The sequence below is a fragment of the Crocodylus porosus genome, unplaced genomic scaffold (assembly GCF_001723895.1).
Source record: "Crocodylus porosus isolate Cpor-Errol unplaced genomic scaffold, CroPor_comp1, whole genome shotgun sequence".
NCBI classification, from domain to species: Eukaryota; Metazoa; Chordata; order Crocodylia; family Crocodylidae; genus Crocodylus; species Crocodylus porosus.
Window position 1 is genome coordinate 12,256,377 of NW_017728925.1, and position 21,914 is coordinate 12,278,290.

General features: G+C 47.3%; 1 long non-coding RNA gene across 1 annotated transcript in view; it reads right to left on the bottom strand.

The window, feature by feature from the left end:
* The window catches only part of LOC109314161, a 12,594-nt gene extending 969 nt beyond the window's left edge, over positions 1-11,625 (bottom strand). The window contains exons 1-2 of the long non-coding RNA XR_002102231.1: positions 11,574-11,625; positions 10,671-10,673 (exon numbers count right to left, since the gene is read on the bottom strand). This is a non-coding gene — a long non-coding RNA (uncharacterized LOC109314161). The remainder of the gene's footprint in view (positions 1-10,670; positions 10,674-11,573) is intronic.
* Positions 11,626-21,914: the final 10,289 nt, after the last annotated feature.

The following is a 21,914-nucleotide window of genomic DNA, read 5'->3' on the forward strand; positions in this document are numbered from 1 at the left end:
GGTCCCTTCCAGCCCTGATGTCTATGAAATCTATGAAATCTAGACCAATGTAGCTACAACCTGGATACCTGAGCAAGTCATGCTAGGCATTTAAAAAAAAAAAAAAATCAAGGCAAGCTGTCCCATTTTGGGCTCTAACTGCACATGTTGCAGCGTGATGGCCTTTACTTGCAGCTGAGCGGCCCCTAGAAAGGGAACAATTTTAGATGCCTTGCAAAACATCAGAAACATTCCCCTAAAACACCCCCCATATGTTGCTTTCCTGACAGCCAAAACCCTCACAGATCTGTAAGGAAAAATCCCCTCAGTCACCTCTGGAGCCACAGGGCTCAATGAGCGAGCACTGCCATTGTGGTCATCAGAAATGGAGTCCCACTATAAATGTCCCAACCCTGCTCTGACCCATGCGCCTCTCCATATACAAAGGGATTGCAGAGTTACATCTTGGTATTTGGGATACCATGCCCCTTTTACAGTCCCACATTTGTGCCTGGTGAGGTTTGACTGCATCACGCCACTGGATGCCATGCTGAGATGTTCCTTGCGGCTGCGGCAGTTAGCATCAGACGATGCCAACCTGGCAACTTGAGAGTAACTCCAGCCACAGGTCTTAAAGGAAGGGCTTTCTGAGTTGGTGGTACAGCCTCCTGGAGATCAGGCACATGGAAAAAGAAATGCTTTGGGCCAAATGTAATGATTAGTAATCAAGCAAGCACATCTCTGGTTCCAAATCCCAAAGATGCTCTGAAGTCAGTGGACTGTTTAGAGAAAGTGATTAAGGAACAAACCAGTGCCACTTGCACCCTCTGATCCAAAGCTTTTAGCCCAGGCTAGTACCAGGTGTTCAGGTTTTAGGATCCTGTATAGTCACACAGTTATTTCTCCTGACTTAGCTCGGTACCAGGATCGGATGCCAGCCACAGACAGAACGCAGCAGCTTTGATGGCTGCTCTACACCTAACCATGCTGCACGATGGCCACACACCTGCCAGCCACTAAACATCCCAGAAAAGTCTCAGCAAAAGTCAAAAAGCATCCCAACTCAAGGAAAACAGGATCCTTGGCTAATGACCAATACGTAAACCCTGCAGAAAGGGCATATGAATAGCTGCTCTCCTGTCCCGAAGGTGAGGAAGAGCCGTTACATCACCGTCGCAGAGAGCGTCAGTGCCCCTTGCATTGGATATGTAGCAGGAAACACCGGGATTGACCGCCAGTCTTTACTATGAAAATTGCTAATGATATGATGGCAGACAGATCACATTGAATTAGCTGCATCAGGGTGCAGGTTTTAATTAAAAATAGTATTGCTACTGACAGGGATAAAAAGGAAAGGTAGGAATAATTGACTTGTCAGAAGACGTGCAACAGGAAGACTGCCGGGCATAGCCCCGATACCGGAGTGCATATTAAATCTGGACTAATTCAAGCATTCCCCCTCCCTCCCCCCAACCATGCTGATGTTAATGGCAAGTGGCCTATCAGCAAGTCTGAGATCCTGGAGCTGAAAGGATGCAGGTTGGGTGCTGGCAGGAATAGATGCCTGAACACCCGCGATACTGATGACTTCCTAATGGGGAATGAGCACCATTTCCATCTCCTTGCCATCAGCTGCATTATTCAAGAGAACAACTCCTCTATCATGTTGTTTGCAGCAGTCCGGACCACCCCAGCCCAGCATCCCTGCCCCTCCCCACTGCTTTTTAAGTATAAAAAACACTTTTTTTCCCTCAGAGATTGGCTTGTTACTTCTACTCCCAAGCACTGTCACTTTAAAGATGCTGGTCATTTTTAAGAGCATTTTGATCCTCGTTCCGATTCTCTGAGGACGAGCTAAACAAAGGCTGAGATTGAGTGATAAGGCTGCTCTGGATATGATCTATGATTAACTTGTTCACGTCGCTCTGAGAAGAGTTGTGACGGCAGTCAAGGTTGGGTAGTGTTGGGGTCCCCCCCCCACGCCCCCTTTGTAAAGGCTAGAAACAAACAAGTGGCATCATAAGCTAGTTTGTGATCTCAATAAACCCTTGCACTGCTTCTCTCCAAGACGGGTAGCTCCTTCAGTTTAGGCCCAAGGGGAGCACAAAGATGAATGGTTTTCACAGCAGCTGAGGATCCACAGCTGCTTTGCTGAGGTCAGCAGTAATGGTGCTCAGGCCTTATGAAAATTTCCTCTGCAGTGAGAGTCTCCACTGGATGCTGACGGGAGGCATTTCCCAGAAGGAATTTAGGTGCGACATGGGAAGGGAGTACTGGGAGAGCGCTCGTCTGCCCTAGGGGCTGCTGGCTTGCCCTTAGGGAAGGATGCAGCAGTCTGGTCCCTGCACCGCGGTGAAGCAGAGAGAGCTGGATGGAAGTGCGGAGGGGTGAAGGCAACAGGGATGGGGAAATGGATCCCTTTGGAAAAGAGGAGAAGGGTAGGGAAGGAGGACAGGTGGTGCTCAGGCCCTATGAAAATTAGACCCTTCAGCCTGGGTCCAGGCAACAATCTCTGTTCTGCAGGACAAACACACGCGTTCCTGACTGTAAGCACTTGCCCAAGTTACACCAGCTTTAACAGTACTTGAATGCACGCTAAAAACTGAGCCTGTGCTCCTGGGCTGCTCCGAATAGGAAAGATCCCCTGAATTGAGGCCCACCTGCTTGGTTGAATAGGCACAAATTTACGCATGAGCTCAAGTGCTTTGCTGATTCAGGGCCTTCACGATCAGCCTAAGCCCTGAGCAAATCGGTCGCAGGTCTGGGAACAGAGTATGGTGGCTCAGACATCCACTCCCAGGCCCAATCCCTTGAGCTACACAGATGCCTCCTGTGAGCACAGCGTCAGCCATGAAGTACTCAGACATGGCTTCACGAAAGGTGTGAGACAATTGCAAAGTGCTGTGATGGTCCAGTATCTGTTGGGAGACATGCTCAGAGCTTGCTTGCATCACGAAGCCCCTGCTGATGCAGAGAGGCCTGCAGGACTAAGTCCGCGGAGATTGTGAGTGGAGACATGGTGTATACTGCAAAAGGGGGCTTTCTGCTGGTCTAGTTGCAGCACCTGCTGAAAGGACACCAGCTAGGCTGGGGGCTTTGCTACCACAGCTACATGGATGACAGACTGTGATCTTGTCCCAGCCTTATGCAATTCAGCTAAAGTTAGCAAAGACTTGTAGTGTCGGCCAGACCTTAGCCCTCTGGGCACCCTGGGTTATTATCTCTATTCCAGGAATATCCAAAAAATGTGCTTCGTCAAGTGACTAGAAACCTCATGGCCATGCTTAATTTGCATAAACATCTGCATTAAAAAAAATCAACGTACATACATTAAAAAAAAATATATATATCAACGTACTGTACATTATCTTCTTTCTAGACACGTCTCTCTCACCAGAGGAACAGAAAGTGCTAGTGTTGGTGATGGTGACCAGCAAAGAACACCCAAGGATCTGATGGTGGATCATTTTAATCCCACGAGTAATCCGATGGGCTCTAGGAGGTTTTTTTTCACTACGAAGCTACTTCACCTTCTCCATTGCCCAGGCCAGAGGGAGGCTTCCAAAAGCTGCATGAGGATTTCAAAGCAGGGTGCACCAGGTGTTTCCTCAGAAGCAAGATCTTTTTTCTGATCATGTCTATCTAGGTGAATAATAAACCAACAAGAAAGGCAAGCAGGAGCATTGCTCTGTCAGGGCTGTGTGGGCTGGAGAGAGACGTGACCACTTGTAAATGGGTGTTGTAGAGGGGTTTGAGTCACTATTTTTACACCAAGTATCCCCAGCACCTGGCCCCTTGCGTCATCTTGTGCCCCAACACATACAGGAGGATGGCAGACATCTAGAAGGGCCAAGGTGCTTACCAAACTTTTTGCTGATGTAAGGAATTACTCTGCAGTGTTGGCTCTGTTTCCACAGAGGTCTCAGGTCTTTGGTAGGGGCTCACTAGGGCTGTGCAAAACAGCATCATTTCGTTTCAACTTCCATTTTGCTGTTCGATGGGACAGGGTTTCATTTCAAGTTTCATTTCATTTCAAAACCACTGCTCCATTTCATTTCATCAAAACTGTTTCAATGCCGTTTTGCCCATAGGCTATAATGGAGAAGCACAAAACTGCCTATAAATTTGTCATTTCTCGCCTGAAACTTGCAGGGATGGTAGCCCCTTCTGAAGCCATGAAGCCTGCCAGCTTTCCAGGAGATGGGTGCAGGGGGTTCTGGGAAACTGCACCTCAGGCTGCTGACAAGCAAAACTCATGACAAGTATGACTGTGTATATTATAGCACACCCTCACTGGTGCTGGGGCCTCTACACAACACAGTAGTGTGCCCCAATGAGGCCTCCTCCTCCCCTACAGCCTCAACCAGTCCACCGCTTTAAATGACAACAGATAATAACTTAGTAAGCAGCACAGTAGCACCATCAGCATCTCAAGCAGCCAAACTGTCACAGTCAATATCAGAGCAGTCCTTCCCCCCGCTTCCCCCTCCCTCTCCTCACTTCCTGTCTCCTGCAGGCAAGTCCAGCTTAGCTTCTGAATGCGAAACATTTCAAAACGTTTCAGCTGCCCTTGTTTCATTTCGAGGCTGTTTTGAAGCCCTCTGTTTCGTTTCAATTTTGCTGCTTCAAGCTCGAAACGAGTTGAAACAGCCTCGAAACAAGACAGCCAAAGAAATTTTGCACAGCCCTAGTGCTCAGCACTTCATAAGGCTCAGGTCTAAGGAGACAGCCTGTCATAACATCCACCACCTCTCCTCCTCTCTTCCAGCAGGCTCTCTCTCCCCATCCCTGTTGCCTTCAACCCTCCGCCCTTCCATCCAGCTCTCTCTGCTTCACCGTGGTGCAGGGACCAGACTGCTGCATCCTTCCCTAAGGGCAAGCCAACAGCCTCTAGGGCAGATGAACAGTCTCCCCGTACTCCCTTCCCATGTAACAGTTAAGTTCCCTCTGGGAAACACCTCCCATCAGCTACAGCATCCAGCAGAGACTCTCACTAGCAGCCTCCTGACCTTTATCAGCACAGAATTATGGCTGCTGCATGGCAGCCGCGTGATCTAGTGCCTGTTAATGCTTGGGCAGCCCCACAGCATTGCAAGGAGATGAGCTTTGGCTCTGTGCGGTTCCCTCCAGGGCTCAATGGCTACTGCCCCCCACCCCGCTCCAGCCTCATGGACCTCTCCAAGCATTTCTGGCTGTGCCCAGATGACTGGAGCTGGTGCAGCGCTGGGACTACCACGGCTATGGAAATTCAGTGGAGGAGCCTTTACATGTCTCACGCGAACACACAGAAAAACCCTCGTCTCTGAGAAGGAAACACCATCAACTGAATGCAAGCAAAGGAGTCCTTTCCCCCATGCTGGAGCTCTGCAGACATGTGCCAGGCGTTCTGCAGCGTCCTTACCAGTACTACTGGTGTTACAGCAGTACCAGGGACTGCAGTTGGACTGTCCATTGTGCTGGGCACTGTGAGACCCCAAAATAGACCGTCTCTAGCCCTGAGTGCTTAGCACATAAATCAACCAAGCAGGAGAAGGAAAGCAGAGCCTCAGAGAGGAGAGGTGACAGGCTCGAGGTCACATGGCACATTGGTGGCAGAGCCAGGAGCAGAACTCAGGGGCCTCAAGACCCAGTGCCAGGCCCTAACCACTGGACCATGCTGCCTCTCAGGCTGCCAGAACACATCCTGTGAGACCTGTGCCATGTCTCCCTCCTCCTCCCAGGTGATGCAGCCCCTGCCTCTCTGGGAAGACAGAACACATATTGCCCTAGGGCAAGTCCCGTAGGAAAAATATTCCTGCAGGGAACAGCAACTGCTCCGAACCCTGGGGTCCTGGAGATCCCTGGGATTAGGGTGAAGAAGCAGTTCCACCTGGTAGCCAACAGACAGAATGACTGGGAGGCTGGTGTGGCTTTGAATTTGAGAGCATGCATGTCCCCATGCTGCAGGAGCCAGGTTCAGGCATGTGCATGTTGAGGTGGAGCCTGTCACTGGGGAAAATAGCTCATTTATCCAGGGGAAGTGTTCCCTGGCACTGTGTCCTATCAAGCCATAAACAGCCTAGCCCTGCCGAGCCAACGCATGAACTAAAGCAAAGGGGGAGGCAACATCCCTGAACAGCAGGACTAACAGGAAGCCACTCTCAGATGTAAGAAGCCTTGCTGCGACTCCAGAAGTAGCAGACTTTTGGTGGGACACAACACCGTGTCTCCATCGGCTAAGATACAAAGCAGAGCCTCCTGCAGGACATAGCCCCATTTGAAAGGAGGCTGTGGCTGCCGGCCCTCCTGAGAGGTGCTGGCTCTTGACCTCAGCTGAAGTTCAGATGTCAGGACATACCCCTAGGACAGACGATGGTGTCACTGCGCCACTCCTGAGGATGCCGATGCCACATCAGCGTGGTGAGGCCTCTGCCAAGCTCCCATAGCAGCGATCACTCAGGACGGAGCCTCTGAATTGTGTTTGGCTCTCAGCAGTACATCACCCAAGCAAAGCATCCCTTCATCAGCTCTGTGCAGGTCTGATGACCGATGCCCTTTGACATGTGTGGTTTGAAGCCGTCCTGGGGCAGGACAGGGTCTGGGGCTTTGCATCTGGTCTACAGCAAATTTACTCCTAGCAGTTTTACTGTTTCTAGGGGTTATTCATTGAATTGGTGTGCTCCTTCCAAAGGCTTCACATCATTCATTGCTGGATCCAGGTTGAAGCGACAGCAGCTGTCAGCAGTACCAAGATTATTAGCCCCATCCTGCCCTGTGGAGAGCTGCAGGGCAACATGATATAACAACAGTAATAACAGCTGACATGCTACACGGCACCTTCCGTCCCGAAGGAGCCTACGGCACTTTGCAAACCGCACCGACTACACGGCTTTCCAGGCACCAAGCCATTGGTTCACCTACCTGTCAGGTAGGACTTGGCAGCCGTTCAGTGGTGCACAGTAAACGAGGCAGTGTTGTAGCAACTAAATGAATAAGCAAACTGAATCTGGTTTCAAACTGCAAGGTGTGCAGGGGAGGGGGCATGTGCAAGGAGGCAGCACCATTTATCCATCTGGAATCAGTCCAGGACACTGAAGCTGATATCACTGTTCCTGGAAGAAGGACCTCAGGAGTTTTCAAGAAAGTTTCCCATTCAAAAATTACCCACGCCCACAATGTGCAGGCTGAGATCACAGCCCAGGCTGGCGCGACTGCAAGAATGATGTTACATCCTTCTGTCTGCCAGAAGTTTTTAATATGACCACCTTTCCATCAGCGCAATGTCTGAGCATCTTCCAAAGAAAATTAATAGCAGCAGTGAAACCCCCGAGGGAAACTCACGGGCTCTCTGAAACTTCTGCCTTTGGGATCCTGCAGGGGAGGGGGATGCAGAGGGTGTTACTTTCTATTTTATAAAAAGATTTGAATATTTAAGCTCAAGTTGTTTCAGGGATTTTTTTATTGCCATTATTGTTTGGCTGGTTCAATTTCTCTGGACGGGGGTGCAGGTTGATAAAAGGAAATATCATCCTTATAGCAAAAGAGCCTTTCTGAGATGAGATCACGGATTATTGTGACGTGTTGTCACCAAGTCATTCCATTCTTGTCCATGAAATACCCGTGACATAACAGCAGACTATGTACTGCAAGCTAGCTTACAGTCACATTGTTAGAGCTGGTAGACAACAACCGTCTTCTTGCCCCTTTTCCCATTTTTGCGTGCTTAAATGTCTGCTTAGTTTGGTCGGAGGCTTCTGGGTATTTCAAAACTCTCCAATTTGCACGTGATGTCTGGATACTTTGAGCATACACAGTAGCCTCTTCTTGTGGTATTCAATTATTCTGGAGAGCTGACATCCTAGGACTGGACAAATGGACTAGATGCAGTTTGGGGCAGGAAGAGGGGGAGGATTACTAACAAGAACACAGGAGAACGTATTGCTTGAAAAGATGGGTTTGCAGGAAGGACGGGAAGTTGGGTGAATATGCACTGTGGAGCTTCAGAGAAGGCAAGAAACCCATAACAGGAAAGGGAGCAGGACAAGGCAACAGGAGAGAGAAATGCAGGGGGTGCCCTGATCCTGAAAGACCTGGGACGCTGCACAGCTGAGAGCCCACAACGACTGTGCTCAACTACAAATACAGGCAGATTTTTCACCTGGGAGCAGCCCAGTCCAGGGCTAGGGCCATCTTCAGCACTGAGCAGTTGAATCTCCTATCCCTGTGTGCCCACTCCTTTACTTGCATTGTCATGGGCTACAAAACACAGTGGGACCCATGCATCTGAAGAGACCAGGAAATAAGAGGTGATCAGCTATGTGCTTTGCCCACCTCTGTCCTTAGACCAACACAGCTACAACCAAAAACCCAGCTTGCATGTTAAGTCCACCCTTGCTGGTGAACATCAGGAACCACATAACTTTGCAGCAACACTTCCAGAGTGGGCCCTCTTAGACTTGTTATATTCCTTGTCTTGCTCCAGGCCAGACCAAGCCCTGCGCATTGCCTTGGAGGGGAATGCAGATCCAGTCTGACTGCATCGACCACCTGCTGCAGGACCTGCCCTTCGGGGAAGTATTCACCATCTCCCTCCATCTCCCGGCTGAGCCCCCCAGGTCTCTATTTTGCCAACAAAACAACACCCAAGCCCAGAGTTGCCCCATGGACTAGGCCGCTCCAAGATGCTGTATGCCTTAATCCATCCTTATGAACAAGGTCTTTGATTCATTAGCAGGCCTGAGATCAATGCTTTGATTAAAAAGATGCTTCTCCCCAATTTTTTTTTTTTTTTTTTTTTAGTAATGATTTGAATTCCCAGGCAGCCCTTGGAGCCCAGCTCAGAGATGACAACTGGGTTCAAAGAAAGAGTCTACATTAAAATCCAGCGTGGCTCCCTTGCAGCTGAGATCAGAAACACCTGCAGTGTGGATTGATTGCCTGATTAAGGGGGGGATTGATTGCCCTGTCCTCATTAGCATATTGTTAGTGATGACCCCGTGGCTTGCCCAGCTCTAGCGTGCCGTGACCTGGATGGATTAAAAAGCGCAGTGCGTCGGAGAGGGACGGGAAATCAGTAAACAAGACAGGGGAGGGGGAGTGAGCTCCTAGATCAATAATAGACTTAAAGCTGCCTTGACGCCAACTGGCCCCAGGGGACCTTGCCACAGCAATCCCATCTGTGGCCTCCCCCTGCTTCTGCTGCCTCCAGTGGCTGCCCAGGGGACCCCACTAGCCTGCCCCTGGGGTGAAGCAAGTATGAGGGTCTCCCACATCACCAGCTGCTTTTCCATACCGCGCTCCGCAGAGTAGTAAGGGCACGACACGAGGTCCAGGATAATGGAGCCAGGCCCAGACAGCGTAGCACCTGTGCCCATCTAAAGCAGGGGGCTATGAGGCAGCTGCACCTTCTTTGCAGAGGTGGCATGCCCTCCTTTCGAGCTTCCTTCTTTGAAAGAGTGGAGCCAAAGTAAATGGTGCCAGGGCAATGAGAGATTGCGGGCACACAGGGGACCAGCAAGGGAATGGAAAAGGTGAGGCTGCAGCTGAACAGACAATCAGGCTTTTACCTAATGAAGGGGCTCAAGGAGGACTCAGGAGGGACTGACTGGAAAGGCTAGAAATGCTGGCACCAGTGAGCTTGTTCCCTGCCTACCGCTTGGCAGCGGGTGCCCCCCCCCCCCACCTCTGACCTCTTGCAGTTCCCCAATAACTCAATACTAATGGCCAAGATAAATGGGGACCTGCTCATGACACATGGTAGCAGGACAACCCCACCCCTCCCTGACTGGAAACCTCTCCTGCGAAGCTGCAGCCCTTCTGAACGTTGACTAACAAGTTTTTTTTAGTGTAGTGAGTCAGTAGCCTCATATAGGATTCCCATCTGCTCACTGCAAGGCCTTGCCAGACTGTGTTTTTAGGCCTCTGTCCAAGTAAAAAAACAAAAACCAAAAAAAACTAAAACAAGCTGGGTTTTATTCACTCTTTCAATAGGTTTTTCATACCCGAAAAAGAAAAACCCCTCTGGCTGTCTCCTTGCACAGACCCATTCCCCATGGGCACCGTCTGGTGCTGTCAAAAGGGTCTCATTTTTTATTCCAGATTTGTATGTTGATTGATTCAAGACAAAGACTTCGCATCAGACACTTTCATGAGGCCAGCACGTTTCCGAGCTGTGTCTGAAATCTATGTGCACCATGTGTTTCAGACACAGCAAGTTACAGGATGGCTGGCTGCTTGGAAGCCCCGAATCACGTAAGGCAAAGCTGAGAAGTGAGCATCTCGGGCTATAACAGAAGTCACAGCTGTCTGGGGAGAAAGCCTTCTGTCCCAGGATTGCACAGGTGCACATGTCTACTGTCCTGCTTCAAGTCTTGGAAGTACGCTGGATAAAGTGGACTAACACTATCCCCCAGGACATCCTGTTGCAGGTCTGTATGGCTATGGTGGTTCAGTCCAGGGATTAAACTAGTCAGGTTGTATGATCTAGCCGGCCACCTACTTGCAAAGAAGCGGCAATGCAACCTGAGTGTAAATGACTGTGCGGCTCCGTTTTGACTGGGACAATCAGATTCAGATCAAACCAGACATCTGCTTACAGATTTCATCTTAAAAACACAGCGTTCCTTGCAGTACAAGTAACATTCAGCCTGACTGTTCACCTGCCTTAAATATGCTTCTTTTATTCCCACCATCATAGTGTCCAAGCACTTCACCATCTCTTCTGTATATATCCTCCACGGCAAGTCAAAGCATTGCTATCAAAGCCATTTTGCAGATGGGGATGGAGCACAGAAAATAAACAACTTGCTCAAAGTCACACAGGAAGGCTGAGGCAGAGCAAAGAGCACTACCTTGGTTTCTGACACTGCAAGATAACCTTCCGGTCTTTGGATCTCATCACTGCTGTGTCCAGCAGCAGGCAGAGCTGCCTTCAAGAAGCAAAATCTGGCTCAAATTGCAGTAGCCTGAAAGACATTTCTTTTGTAGGGGATGCAGGTGGAAGGCAAAGTGACCCCTGGAAATGCAGCACTGAAGGGCAGACTGGATTGCCTCTGCACCATGGGCAATACAGAGCTTGCTGGGCCGGTGATGGTTGCAGACCCAAGCCAAGGAAACAGAGAAAGCTCTGTGCCAAAAGGACAATGCCAAGTCTGCAGAGCACTTCCCAGTTGGCAAGCACAGCATCAGCCTTCTCAAAGGTGTTTTCCGGCCTTCCTTAAGACATGATGCTGCTGGAGGCAGGGCAGAGGGATGGAATGACTGTGTGTGGTTAGAAATAATGCTCCTGGGCTGAGTCTGGCTTGTTTTCTGGTATCTGAACTCTTGAGTTTGGCAATTCAAAGGCAAACTTTATTTCTGTCCCCAGGGATCAAGAGGTGACTCACAGGGCCATTACAGATGCCTCATCGAATGGGGCACCAAAGGCACTTCAAGGTCAACAAGAGAGTTGAGGTAAGTGGAGGTTCCCTGTGCTGCCGCCTGCTATTTGGAGATCCCTCATTCCCCTATAACCCTGCTCTGGGCCCATTGCTGGACAGTGCTTTAGTACCCACAGTGGGGGTATGCAAGGCTCACCTATGGGCTGATTTGTGCCTGAAAGCTTGCAATTAAAGAACTTTTTTCGCAAAAATCTCGTTGGTCTAATAGAAAATGGTATCTTTCCTACGAGTCCTGATCACCTATGGGCTGATTCACACTTGCCCCTGTCAGAATCTCCTACTTTCTGCTGTACAAGCCCTGTGCAACATCTAAGTCCCAGGAGAGGCAAAGAAATTTATAAGAGCCACCCAACAAGCTGCTCTGGCCTCAGTCTTTGACTAGAAATTAACAGTTTCAGCTGAGAGGTTTACCAAACCCTGAACTGGTGACGCTGGTCAGAATACCAGGCAGCGGATTTGGGACATACCATAATATATAGACCAGGTTGAAACATTTCCAGCAGAAGTTTTTTAAATAGAAAGAATACGTTTACAGTTAATTCTTCCTTGATTTTTTCCCCCAGAAAACTAAAAGAAGCCACAACATTCTGGGCTGTTCAAAGAAACCATTTCAATGAAAAGATTACGTTTGTCCAGGAAAAAGATCCTGACCACCTGGAATAACAGATGTGGATGATAAAACATTGATACGTTACAGAGAGGGCACTACACGTCACCCAGACTACACGTGGCAAACCTCTAGCAGGTGAAGAAGGTTAACTGACTTACCATGGGTCATGCTGTGTAACAGCGTCTGGGAACGCAACACAGGAGTTTTGACCCACCAGGTGCGTACTTCCGCTACACAACCGTCTTAGGCAGGAAGGCATGTCTGGGTTTTGCTTCACTGTGCTCGTGTCCAGGTCACGATGCTGTACATTAAAATGGCACTGTAACAAGAGAGAAGAGAAGTGTTGAAGAACTCCTCAGTTGGACACAGAGCTCTTAGCACTGGACATACCATGGACAACTGGTGCCTCCAGAGTCGGGGGAACACCAGCAGCTGATCGCTGACCGGGGTGGGGGGTTCCCCCAGCAGCAAAACCAGAAGTGACGGTGGCACGTCTCAGTGCTGGCCAGCACCAATCTCAGGAGGGGCACTGGCTGGTGCTTCACTTAGCACCCCTACTCCAAGCCAATGAGGACCAATCTCAGGGGGGGGCATGTGCCCCCCCATGCATCGCCTATGGGACCAACATAGGACTCTGGGCTTTCCTGGAGTTTCTTCTACTTCCATTTCTGAAAACCTGCTTTAATGAAATCACTACAACATAAGAATTGCCATTTACCATGTCAGACCATAGGTCCATCTTGCCCAGTCTCCATGTCACATGGTGGCAGAGTAGATGCCGAAAGGGACAGTAAACTGGGTCTGACCATCGTTTTTTCCCCCCTACTTCTCCTGTCTCACCTGCAGCCTCCAGTATTTAAGGTTTAGGGAGTTCTAATTCAGAGGCTGTATCCTTAGCTCAACAGTGCCTGATGCCCCTTTCCTCCAAGAATTTGTCCAAGCCCTTTTGGAATCTGGCTACGCTGTCAGCTTCCACCACATCTGGTGGCCGGGAGCTCCACATCTAATTACATGCTGTCTGAAAACAAATTTCCCTTTGTTAGTTTTAAACTTACTACCCACCTGGTAAGAGAGTAAATAATAAATCTCTATTTACTTTTGCTTCCTCGCTTAGTATTTTGTAAATGCTTATCATGTCCCCTCCCCCCCACCGCCCCAGTGTCTCCTTTCTAAACTGAATAGACTTAGCTTCTTTAGTCTCTCCTCGCATGGAAGCCCTTCCATGTTGCTAATCATCCTTGTTGCCCTTCTCTGGACCTTCTCTAATTCTTCTATATCCTTTTGTGAGGTATGGGGACCATCACTCAGCACAGTATTCAAGGTGTGGACACACCATAGATTTATAAAGGGGTATAATGATTGTTTCCATTTTGCTTGTGATGCCCTTCTGAATATCCTCTAACATAGTTTGCCTTTTTCACAGCTGCTGAGCACTGAGCTCATGTTTTTAGTGAACTGTCTACAATAACTCTCAGATCTCTTCCCCATGTGGTAACAGCTAATGTAGAGCCCATCATAGTGTAAGTATAGTTCAGGTTATTGCTGCCCAGGTGCATCACTTTACACTTGCCTACATGGACTTTCATCTGCTGCCACTTAGTTGCTCATTTGCTCACTCACGCTAGAGCCTCCTGTAGTTCCTCACAGCCCATCTTGGTCTTTGCCACTTTGAATAATTTGATGTCATGGGTAAATTTGGCCATCTCACTACTCCCCTCCTTTTCCAGATCGTTGATGAATATATTGGTCCCAACACAGATCCTTGGGGGACCCTACTGTTTAGTTCTTTCCATTCTAAGAACTGATCATTTATGCTCACTCTTTTCTTTCTGTGTTGGAGCCAATTTCTAATCCACGAGTGGACATTCCCTGTAATCCCATGACTACCTAAATTAGTTAAGAGCTTCTTATAAGGGACCTTGTCAAAGGCTTTTTGGAAGACCAAATGTACCATGTCAACTGGATTGCTCCAATCTACTTGCTTACTGACACCCTCAAAGAACTCTAGTAGGCTGGTGAGGCATGATTTCCCTTTGACAAAGCCTGGTTGATTCCTCCCCAGCCAGTCATGTTCATCCATGTACTAAACGTTTTATTTTTATTCTTAATATTATTACTGTTTCTACCAGTTTTCCAGGAATGGAAGTTAGGCTCACTGGCCTGTAGGTCCCTGCACCCCTTCTAATGCCCTTTTTAAAAATGGGAGTTACATTGGCAACCCTCCAGTCCCCTGGTACCAAGGCTGTCTTTTAGTGACGGGTTACATACTACAGTGAGGAGTTCAGCAATTTCTAATCTGAGCTCCTTCAGGACCCAAGACAGAACTCCCTGGCATCCTAATAGGGTGGATACACCTCCTCCATGCTCCTAAAAAGCATCATGGAGTAAAAGAGGCTGAAAGCTGGTTCCACAAGGCCCTGGCACAGCACGTGATTTGAACACTTGAGGCAGCACTCTGCGGCACAGAACACACCGGAGAGACCATCACTACAAAACGTGATGCCAAGTCTCAGAGAGACCACGAAAGGCTCTGCTGGGTTAGGAGGTACCTATAATACGGCATGGAAAAAGCATCCGGAGCTGCCTGTGCTTGGAATACATCTGAGCAGTCACCTTATGTAGCACAAACATGAAGAGTGCTGTGCTGCTACATGGGCCACTGTTCAGCAGAGACACAAACTCCTTGTGCTCTCCAAGCACCAGCATTATCCTCAAAGAGATACAGTCCTGGTTAAAACCACCACAGGTAATTTCTGGCTTCCTAAACAATCCCGTGCAGGGTTAGCTGTACCAAGCATTCTTCACTTGTGGGCCAACACTGTTCTATAGTAGAGGTGGCTTCATTTCCACATGGGCTGGAGTTTCCCCTGTTCACAGTCTATCAGCTGTGCAGTGCATTAGGATGAAAGGAGCCATAGCCATGTGAGATCATTATTATCCTCTTTCAAAAAAGCGCAGGCACACTAGTACCAGCTTATCTTAAACATAGGGCAAGCGGGTGTAAGAAAAATCTGTTTAGAAGAATCCCCTCTTGGAAGTCTTATCTCAGCTTTTCTCTGGGTGCACTAACCACAGCAAATTAATTAGCAGCAATATGTTAAGTGCCCACGAATCTTGTAAATGTAATTGCGGCACAGTACTCTAGCGAGGAAAATTTGGTCTCCCATCTATTAATGAAACACATTTCCTCCTTTGCAAGATCTCTGGTTCCCACCGGGTTTGGGGACACCATTTTAGATGAAGAATAATTAAGCAAAGTGGAAACTGTACTATGGAAACCACAGCTTTTCATGGTTTCAAATTCATGCAGTTCCCTGAAATGATTTCATGGCTGTCAGAGCACATACAGGCGTGTAGACAATGGCTGAATCCCACGGATACCTGGGACAAGCTCATCTCTGGAATAAGCAGGTGGCTTTCCACCCTCTGTAGATAAAAAAAAAAAAAAAAAAAAAAAAAAAAAAAAAAAAAAGCAGCCAATGGCCATCTGTTTAGGGTTTGAGGCTTCGTTTGATCTCTGGATAACTTCAGCTTTGCATTGATCAAGTTCTGGACCACTAAAATGATCCATAGGGACAATATGCCCCCCCTTATATTTTTCAGACATGATCCTCCTGGGCTGCACAGATTTTTTTCCTACCTCTAGGAACCAACTTACCTTAAATTAGGTCATCTGGAGCTTGACCTTACCACTCAAAATCAGTGTCAACCAGGATCCTTCCCAAGCCGCAGAGAAACTGAAACGAGTAAAGACGGTTTGTTTGAAACAAACCTGGTGCTTTTAAGGAATAGTTTGGTATTGTTTTATGAATAAGTAATGTGACATCCTAGGTCTCTGTAACCATTCCAAGTATCCCTATGAGATCGTTTCGGCTTTCAGAAAAGAAGCTAGAAAGAGAAATATCATTTACAGGAGGCAAAGATGTTTGAAGCCTCCTTATTTCTTATTTCAAGTGTTTATCTCGTTCTCCCGCCACAGCTGTGCCTCTTTCACTGCAGGGTGTTGTGACCGAGGAGCCCGGACATACAAAGGGAAGTTTCAACCCCTGCAGCTTTATCTCCTGCTCCACGAAAAAAGGAACCTGCCTTACGGGCCTTCAAGAGACGCGTCTTGTAATGTCGGACAGTTCTCAAGTGTCCCAAATCAACCGGTTTCCAACTCTCTTAACCAGGGGCCTAGAAATCCATGATTCCAATATTTCTTTTATTTACAAAAGGTAGTCAAGCACTGGGATGAGAGGGAACACTGATTTTTAATTAATAAACACACTGTTTCACACATACCTAGTTTGTTAAATATTAATGGAGGAAAATTGCTCACGCATTGACCACGGCTGAAACAGCAGGCAAGCTATTGTTATTTTTATATCTTCCTCCCCCTCCCTCTGAAATATATCAAGCCAGGAATGAAACAGTTGTTCAGGAGATCCTGTTAGTTACTACAACAATGATCATTAAAAAGGATGCCTTCCCTCCAAGAACTTCACTCACTTGAGTCACTCAACACACTTCATGTACATTCATTCATCAATTCTTACTACTTGCCTGTGAGAAAGGATTATTCCCATTTTTCAGATGGGGGAACAGAGACAGACTGACTTGCTGGGTTTCACTGGAAGTCAGGCCAGGGAAGATGAGAGAATCAATCCATTCTTGGTAGGTTTCCTGATTAATCCACTGAAGTTTCCTTCTTTGGGAGGTATCACTAGTAACAATTCTAAGCATTCCCAAGTCTTTCATGTAATATAAGTGATAGAAGTGCTTTCATGAGTCCTCACGCTGAAGTTGAGGCCCTAATTGACTCTGGTTTAGTGTACAAGCTGAAAATAACAGTCACCAACATCACAATCCCTTGTCACGTTGAGTTGACCTCAAACAGCCTTTTTTCCCCCAAACAAAATCCTGTTAGGTTGAACAAAATGTTTCATTCTGTTTGAAATCAAACAGCTCATTTTGGCTTCCGGTGCTTTTTCCCCTTTAACAAAAATGTAGCTTGATTTAGCCTTCAATCATTTTTAAATGAAACATTACAACATCTAATTAAGAAACCCTATTAAAATAACACATTTAAATACTTTCTGTTTCTGGGGGCTTTTTCAATCAAAACTATGTGCCATTTCTGGAACCAACCTGAAACAACCTTCAGTCCACCCAAAACTGCATCTCTCAGCAAATGAACTATTTAGCCAAAACAAACAAACAAACAAAAAAAACCTCAAACCCCTCCCCAAAAAGATTTACAGAAGGAAATGAGAGCATTCAATCTTGTGTGGAATAAAGGCAACATGTACGGTCTATCGCTGAACCTTACAGAGGGATCCTATAATGCCTTGGTTGAATCCCAGGCTCTATAGAAGTTAAATAGAGTTTTGTCACCAACTTTAGTGGAGACAGGATTTCACCCTCTGAGTCCACTGTTTTACCCAATACCCATTTATTGACTACAATAGAAAGAAAAATCAAATCTAAGGATCCAGATAAAAAAAATATTAAAACCCACCCAAAATATTTTCCTCCCCATGCTCCCTTCCCTTCCCATACATATATAAAATGGAAAGTATTTCTTTTACCAAGGATTAGAATGGCATTGAGTGGTCCTAGCAATGGGTCCTTTTTTGAGCAATTGCACCTAATGAGCAGTTGTTACCTGACATAGGTCTCTTTACAGTTCTTTCAGATCCCAGATGCTGGAGGCAAAACAGAAACGATAAATCCCAACCTAGTCAACATGCCAGGGAACCTGTGAATTGAACAGCAAGATCCTGCCTGCTTTTTGAAGAAGCAATGTTGTAGTCTCATCCAGATGACAGATCTGCCATCAGACAGACATCTGGTCTCTTCTACTCAAAAGCCCAACAAAGCATAGCTAGCACATTGTCAAAACAAAGGCCTGCTCCTAATTCTTCTCACATTAGGAGTACAACTTCCACCAACTTCAGTGGGACCAGAACTGAGTTTGAAGAAACCAGCTACAGATGCACTTGTAGAAAGGGTCACAACAGACCACTGCAGTTACTCTCAACCCGCGGAGCTGCCGCTGCTCTGTCCATGGTGCTGCAGGAGAAACAAAAAGTAAAGTAAAGGCAGGAGTTTTATCCCCAGATCAGACTGGGACAGACTTGGGGCACATGGCCTGTAATTACAGCGCGCTGGACCAGACTCAACTAAGCAAGTCTGCTGGAGCATGGTAATTACTGCTGCAGGAGACTTCAGCATCACGTGCCTCAGCATCTCTGCACCGAAAAATGACAGTGGGGGTGCTTTACCTGAAACTCGTTCGACAAGTGCATTAGTTAAAGCTCCCCCTGCCACCATTTTTCGGCATGGGGATGCTCATACACATGATGCTCCGAGTGCTTTAATTAGGGCAGCTCTTGGAGCCACGCTAATTAAAGGCCTCCCTCCCCCACCACACCTCCCAGAGCATGTCTATAAACGCCCAAAACATCAAAAATATTCCAACCTGCTGCCGTCTTTCTAAGGTCTCTGCAACAGGAGAATTGCTCTATTATTTTTCCATAGTCAAGAAAATGAGTGAGAGCTAAGATCCACCCTTTTCTAAAGAGAGCCTCAAGTCTAAAAATGGTTGAAAACCACTGGCTTAAACTTTAGGGCAGAGTTATGACAATTCAAGGCTTTTCTGCTCAGGCAGATTCATGTAAACATCACTGAAGGAGACACTAGGGTTTATTTTTGCTTCCTTAAATCTATTTCTTCTCAGCAAAGATTCTTCTGCTCTTGATTTTTATTAGCATTAGTGGGTCCCCACCAGAGTTAAAAGCAGCTGGAGGCATCCTCACCACATTGCCTGCTTCCTAGTAGCTGCAGAGTTTAGCCCAGGCCTAAACCACCTCAGAATACAGAACCCACAACTTCCGGCTTATTTAGCTCTGAACATTTATAATTAATTTATCTCTGAAATATTTCAAACTACACATTTCCCCTTCCTCTGAGGCTGCAGGCTTATTGGAATCTCCTGGAATTTATATGTGGGTGTTCGGTCTGCTTTTACAGGATCTCACTTAGCAGGGGTTGTTTATTAATCAGGTTAGGCTTGGACGCTCTGTTTGTCACTACATTTGCAACTTTGCAAATCTAATTTAAAGAGTTTCTCAGGGCTTGGTAAAGATCCCGTCATGGATATGAGCTAGGAAATGCTAGAAGACAACATGGAAAAATATAAGCCATTTAAATCATCAATAGATTCTCACTGCAGACCTAATTCTTATTTATACAGGCAATCCTCGACTTACAACATTTCAAGTTACAACGTTTTGCACTTACAGCATTTATAAGTTGACACCCTGTTTCAACTGTTTAACATAAATTGACACCCTGATGCACTGTTTAACATCTTCATCAGCGACTTGGATGAGGGGGTGGAAAGCACGCTGTCCAAGTTTGCTGTTGACACTAAGATGTGGGGCGAGGTGGGCACACTTGAAGGGAGAGAGAGGCTGCAAATAGATTTAGACAGACTACAAAAGTGGGCAGACAGAAAGAGGATGGGGTTCAACGTAGACAAATGCAGGGTGCTGCACCTGGGGAGAAGGAATCCACAGCACAGACACAGGCTGGGGAGCGCCCCTCTTGAAAGTACAGAAGCCGAACGGGATCTTGGAGTCATTATTGACTCCAAGATGAACATGAGCTGCCAATGCCAGACCGCAGCCAGCAAGGCCAGCCATGCCTTGTCATGCATCCAAAGGTGCATCTCAAGCCGGTCCAGAGAGGTGATGTTCCTCCTCTATGTGACTTTGCTCAGCCGCAGTTGGAGTACTGCATCCAGTACTGGGTGCCGTGCTTTAAGAGGGATGTGGCCAGCCTGGAGAGAGTTCAGAGGAGGGCCACCCGCTTGGTGAGAGGGCAGCAGGACAGGCCCTACGAGGAGAGACGGAGGGACCTGAACCTGCTCAGCCTCAGCAAGAGGAGGCTGAGGGGGGGCCCTGGTGGCTGCCTACAAACTCATCAGGGGAGATCAACAGCAAATAGGTAGAGCCCTTTCCTCCCCAGCACCTCCTGGGGTGATGAGGAACAATGGTAATAAGCTGATGGAGAACAGGTTTAGGTTAGAGATCAGGAGGCAATATTTTACAGTTAGGGTGACCAAAATCTGGAACCAGCTTCCCAGGAAGTGGTCCTCGCCCCTACCCTGGGCAAATTCAAGAGGAGGTTGGCTGATCACCTGTCTGGGGTCTTGTGAACCCAGCATTCATTCCTGCCTGTGGCAGGGGGTCAGGCTAGATGATCTGTTCAGGTCCCTCCTGACCCTAGCTACTATGAAACTATGAAACTTTATGACGTCAGTCTTGACTTTACAATGTTTGATTCGATGTGATGCCATGCCAGCACACAAGTTTGTTGCATCTCCCAGGAGAACATCAGTCCAAACTTCCTAGGGCACTTTCTTTAAGAAAGCAGACAAGGGTCCAGAAAAACCTGCAGCCAAGAGTCCTGAGAAGACTCCAGTCAAGAGCCCTTCAAAAAGTCCAGCAAAGTCACCTCGAACAAATGCTTCCAAATCAATATGATTACTATTTACAACATAAATACATTAATGTAGCTATATTAGTCATCTATAATTGATCGAATACAAAATTCTGGGGTATTTTTGCTGAAAATAGGGTATTGGGCCTTGGTTCAGGAACTAATCCCCGATTTATAACAGTGTTTCTTATGAGCAAATTGAGTCCGAGTTACAACGTTTTGACCTAAGATGCCGTTTTAAGGAACCAGTTGTGTCATAAGTCCAAGGACTGCCTGTACTAAGGTCCTTTTATGCCATTCTGGTAGTGTAAAAGGGCCTTATCATTGGAACAAGTTGCATATACATCTATTTTAAGGCCCCTTTGCCTGCCAGAAAAGAATAAAGGTCCATCTGAGAATCTCCAGCCATACATCACATGCTAATAAAGCCTCACAACCAATTTCTGTGGCAGGTATCATTTTACAGAAAGGAGTTGATGGACGGACTTATGCTCACATCCCAAATCGGCAGCAGAATTGAGGACAAAATGCCTGCCTCTCAGTGCACTCCTCTGACCAAGAGTTAACAGGGCTTTTCAGGGACCAAGCAGAAACCAAAGCATATTTTTAAAAATTTCAACTGGTCGTTAACTCCGCAAATTAACATGTTATTCCAGCGAGTCACTTTTCAGCCTTGTTTGCAGTCACCAGCAGCCTAAGATTAGTCCATGTTCAACATGCATTAGTGTCTCTGAACAATGCTTGGGCAGGTGGCCTGTCATCATGAAATGCTCCCCCTTGAAGGGGGGGGAATTACTGCACCAAAGTATAAGGAGTCATATTGTGCTCTGGCAGAGCTCTGCTGGTGGAAGCTTTTCAGTCCTTGGCAGTATCCTGGCACTGCTGAAGCCACCTGCCGAGAGCCAGATGAACAAGACAGGCCCTCAGATAAAAAAGGGGGAGATTAGAGATTACAAACGCAACAGACAACAGCAACAGCAACAAAAAAAATATACAGCTTTCTCCTCAAACTGTTCTTTTTAGTCCCAACAACGTCTGCCGTGCGGAAACTTGCTTTTCAAAATTCACAGCTGCTCAAAAAAATGCTCATGAATTATTTATCCTTGCTCAGATCAATCCTTCAGCACGCTGTCAGTTCAAAATCAAAGCCCGAACAAGCCAGACACTGGAGGAAATGGCTTTCAAACGCCCCAACATGCCGCTGACGGAGCGCCCGCTTACATGCGTGCGCCACCTCCTCCTCCCTTCGCCCTCCCCCCAGACATTGTGCCTTTGCCGGAAGCAGACTTACAAAGCCCTCAACGCAGAGAGAGGGAGAGACGCACACACCTATTTTTGAGCTAATTCCAAGATTCTGCATATTAATAATTGATGTCAAAGCTTATTTTAAGATGAGAAAGTCACCTTGTTCGTTGTGAGGA